Source organism: Chroicocephalus ridibundus, chromosome 18 (genome assembly GCF_963924245.1).
Source record: "Chroicocephalus ridibundus chromosome 18, bChrRid1.1, whole genome shotgun sequence".
Classification (NCBI taxonomy): Eukaryota; Metazoa; Chordata; class Aves; order Charadriiformes; family Laridae; genus Chroicocephalus; species Chroicocephalus ridibundus.
The window spans coordinates 1683342-1687947 of NC_086301.1; the positions used below are offsets into that span (position 1 = coordinate 1683342).

General features: G+C 54.5%; 1 long non-coding RNA gene across 1 annotated transcript; it reads right to left on the bottom strand.

The window, feature by feature from the left end:
• Nucleotides 1–2017: 2017 nt before the first annotated feature.
• Nucleotides 2018–4367, bottom strand: LOC134524952 (uncharacterized). The gene is made up of 3 exons (XR_010073643.1): nt 2763–4367; nt 2395–2584; nt 2018–2147 (listed from the first exon to the last, which is right to left on the bottom strand). It is a non-coding gene; the product is annotated as an uncharacterized LOC134524952 (long non-coding RNA).
• Nucleotides 4368–4606: the final 239 nt, after the last annotated feature.

The window sequence follows — 4606 nt, forward strand, 5'->3', positions numbered from 1 at the left end:
GACAGAAAAGGCAGCCTGGCTATCTGCCTCCTGCTCAGGCGGTATCAAAGAAGAATAAAGGAGCTCTTCCTACTTCTGACTTGCATAGGGAGGTAGGGGGTTACCTGAGGTGAGCCATGTTACTTACTGCCAAGAGGTGGATCCCAAGTGTCAGTCTCATTTGGTAGGCAGAGGAGCTACGTTACTTAATTACAGGCACTCCTGCCAGCCTCCTGCGCTGAGCTTGGCCAGGCTGGGTACATGTCTACACTTCCATAAGGCTGCCCTTCTCTCTCACATCAAGCACTGGGTGGGTAAATGCTGAAAGAATACAAGATGAAAAACTGTGCAACGCAACAATCCTTTAGCAATTGCACTGTGCTGAAGATGGGATTCCTCACCTGAGGCACAAGTGTACGCTGAGTGAAAGTGAGACAGACTGATATTTCAAGGGAAGGAAGGCCTTACACAGAGAGAAATCCACAAGGCTCCTATGCAGCACTGCATGTGACCTGGATAAAGAAGAAAAGTGGAAAACACTCCAAAAAGCTGAAGTACAGAGAAGACCCCAGAACTAGCATGTGGCAAACATGAGTGTATGAACCTGAGAAAACACTTAAACAGAAACGCAACTAACATGGTGAGCCAGAGCGATTACCTCAGGGATAAAGTATGCCATCAAATGCCTGCAAAGGGCATTTGAAGAGACAAGCGAATACTGAAGAGCTGGTCTGAGCAGTTTAACCATTGCCATGTGAGCATTAGTAACAGCTTTTAGTTGTTTTGTACCTTGACTCCCCAAGCTGTAAAAAGGGTTTAATGACACTCATCTGGGCCTTGGGCATATATGTCTTTAACAGCTTAACACTATGTAGATAAATCTATGTTAAATACAATGTGATGCTGGTTTGCTTAGCGCTACTGCAGTACAAATAATAATTACTATTTCTGAAGGGCAATTATTATTGAGCCTTGATCTGAAATTTTTAGCTAGACATCAGACCTGAAGAAATTCTTGGAGGAAGACTGATCCAGGTGGAATTACAAGCTACTTCTCTGTTACAGTTGACACAAGGTGCTCTGGCAATGGCCCATCACTCACAACTGTGAGGCTTTGGGGAAAGAAGGAAAAGGAAAAAAGCCAGCCAGGCTCTGCAGCCTTTTAGGGAAAAAAAAGCATCAGAATCTGCCACAATTATAACTAATTCCCTGCCCACTCCTTGGCTGCTGCCCACCAAGTGTGATGCTTCTGGCCCAGGTACCGCCCCTAGCCACCTCCACTCCCACTTACCAGCACTCACCTGCCAACACAACTTCAGAGCTGAGGACAAGCGCGATGGGGGTCCATTCACTTGTGATCAGGCACAGGCAGGACAAGACCTTACCGAAATGCTCAAGTTTTATTGTAGAAAGTTCAAGAGAAGATGAGGGACTGGAGAAAAACACTCCACAGTTGCAGAGTGGCAGCAGCAGCACAGCTGCTGCTTCACTTCCTCCACAGACCTTACAGCTGTGCTGCATTTATTGGCAATTAACTCAGGCACCTTCCAGAGTCTGTCTCAACTTTAATGGCATTAAAATAAAAGGTTAAGAAGTGAGACAGTCACGCTGATCATTTACACCTTTGTTGACAACAGCAACTTCCATTTCTTGAAATGAACCTTTCATGCTTTTGCCCCAAACTGGGGAGCAATTTTACCCCAGTCCACGCCAAAGAACACCTTGACTGTGGAAATGGTGCTCAAGCTCACTAGTTTGCAATTGTGATGCTTTCTTTTGAATTTCCTAAGGTGCAAGCTTGCAGTGCTGCTCTGAAGCAAATGGGAATACTGCAATTATCCATAGCCCTCCTCAGCCTCCTGAGGCAGAACGATAGAGGTTGTGATGGTCAGGGCTGTGGCCTTGCCCGCCCTCAAAAACCCACCCCCTATTTGCTCTGCACACGTCATGTGTGCGGTGCAATTTTGCTGGCATCAGCTAAAGTACAGCTAGGCAGGAAAGTAGCTAAAGCTAACACACTAACACACCATCAGAGAAAGCATTTTATTGGGTGCCCCCAGCACTGAATAGCTGGGAAAAGGGAGACAACAGAAGCTGTTTCGGGGCAGGGAAAAGGAACATCTTCTTCCAGAGGCTGAGGTCCAGCGGCTTCCTCGCCCGTGCAGGTGCTGAAAGAAGAGCATTCAGAACAGGGGAAACCACCTTAAAATCCCTGCTCCCGAGTACTCGTTCCCCGGGGTGCACACGGCCTCAAAGGACACTCTGGGTGTCTGCGCAGCCCCTCCACTCCCCACATCTGGTACAGCAGTATCAAGCTACAAAAAGTAGTTTTGAGACAACTTTGGGAAGTCACATCATCTTAACACAGAATCGGAGCACTCCTAAAAATCTCGGGAACTGCCATGAGCCAAGTACCTGCTCCAGAGGCACAGAAAACATCCCCAAAGGGCCAGGGATGCTTTAGGCGACCGCAGCTCCGAAGACAGGGAGATCCCCTGCCCAAGAGTGCCTTTCTCGTGCCCTTTCTTCAGTCTGCTGCCGCTCCTCTTCTCCCTCGCTCTTGCCTGGCGGTTCCTTCCACAAACGACGGCTCCACCAGCAGCTGCTGCAAAGGCAGGAGGACGTGCTCCGGACCGAGAAGCCCCCGCTTCCTGCCTGGAGGACAGAGGGACGCTGGGCTGGTCCCCGCAGGGAGCTCTCCAGAGCACCGTCCGACCCCGGCCGTCCTCCCACAACACACCCCCACCCCCCCGCAAAAAACCTCGCAGATCGGCTTTTCTCACCACATTGGTGTTCCAGTCCCAGCGCTGCCGCCTGTGGAGTTCCAGCTGGTGCCAGAGCTGGGCTCGGAGGTAGGCACCCTGGGCAAATGGAGCTAGGCATGCACAGTGGCGGCCAAAGAGCCTGCACCCCTGCTTACAGGGGGCTCGAGCCGCTGCCTGGAATTCAAAGTGCCTGGGACTGCAGGGCACTGGTCTGGCCCTGACTTACAGGGCAGCCCTGGTCCCACAGGCCCTCAGAGGCTCCTTCTCTCCGATTCAGGGACACCCTGACCCGCACCCACTAATGGGGCGGTCACCCCACACCGGCTGCCAGCAGAGCACTATTAAGAGTGTACTTTCTGCCCTGAAGGCAGGAGACTCGGCAGCAGTGGCTGGTGACTAGCAAGGGCTTTTCCCGGGAGATTTTAGGGGCTTGGGCAGAAGAACGTTCTGAGGTGGGTTCCTTGCCACTTGGGAGAAGCTGCCGCTTCAATGCAGAGCAGCTGTTTGGGAAGTGGCTGGTGTTTGGGGCCTGCAAGTGACGCTTGCCACCCTAAACCTGCTGCGCTGCCCTGCCCTGCCCTGCCCTACCCTATCGTGCCCTGGTCCCCTTTCCCTTTGCTCTCAGCTGGGGAGAAAGAGAACCCCCGGGGAAGGCAAAAGCTGGGGGGGAAGGGGCCCTTTCCACGGGCCTGCAAGCAGGGCCCGGGTCCTGCCCAGGAAGCCCTGGCACTGGGCTTAATGGCGTTGAACTGGGCCGCCCCCCCCAGAAACAGGGCCAGGGCCTCTCCTCTGTAAAGCCCCCAGGATGCTGGGCACCACGCGGCGCCCAAGATGTCTAAGCCAAGGGGGGTAGGGGGCAAAGGGGGGAAGGACGGCCAGAAACCAGGGACCGGGGACCGCCGTGGGGAGGTCTCTCCGAGGGCCGGCTTCCCCCTGTTCTCCGGGCGGAGGCGCTTGCGCTCCTGTGAAAAGACTGCACCGTCCCCCCCAGCAACAACTCCTAGACAAGAAAGAAAGAAAGAAAGAACAGGCATCAAACGTGCGTGTGGAACCACGAGGCAAGAGCGAATAGGAGGAGGAGCGGCAGGCTGAAGAAAGGGAAAGAGAAAAGCAAAGAGAGGCACTCTAAGCAAAGGGAGCTCCCTGTCACCAGGGATGCAGTCAAACAAGAGCATCCTTGGCACTTCTGGGAAGGTTTTTATGACTTTGGGGGAGGTACTTGGCTCAATGCCGTTCCTTGGGTTTTTAGAAGCCATTCCAATTCTGTGTTAAGAAGATACAACTTCCAAATTTTTGCCCTTGAAGGGCCAGGACCAGGGACACCCACCTGACTACAGGGGGTCCCTCCCAGCACATCCTGCCAACTGCAGGGGACACGCACAGCCCTATTTACAGGGTGGTCGCCCTTGGCTTGGCACTCCCAGGGCACGCCCAGGGCTGACTTACAGGGCAGCCCTGGTCCCAAAGGCCCTCAGAGGCTCCTCTCTGATTCAGGGGCACCCTGACCTGCACCCGCTAACGGGGCGGTCACCCCACACAGGCTGCCAGTGGAGCACAAAGGCTCCCAGACCCAGACCCTGGTTACAGGCAGGTCGACACCCAGGGAGCCAGAGAGCTCGGCCTTCCCCCACAGCAACAGGAACGAGACTCACTCAACAGCCAGGCCGCGGAGCTTCACGGCCAAAGGCCCACACACATCCCGGCCCCATGCCTCTGAAAGGCCGGGGCCAGGGGCACCCGCCTGATTACAGGGGGTCCCGCCAAGCCCAGGGGACAGGCACAGCCCTACTTACAGGGCGGTCCCCCGTGGCTCGGCACTCCCAACAAGGCTCCACGGAGCCCGAGGCTCCGACCTGCGCCCC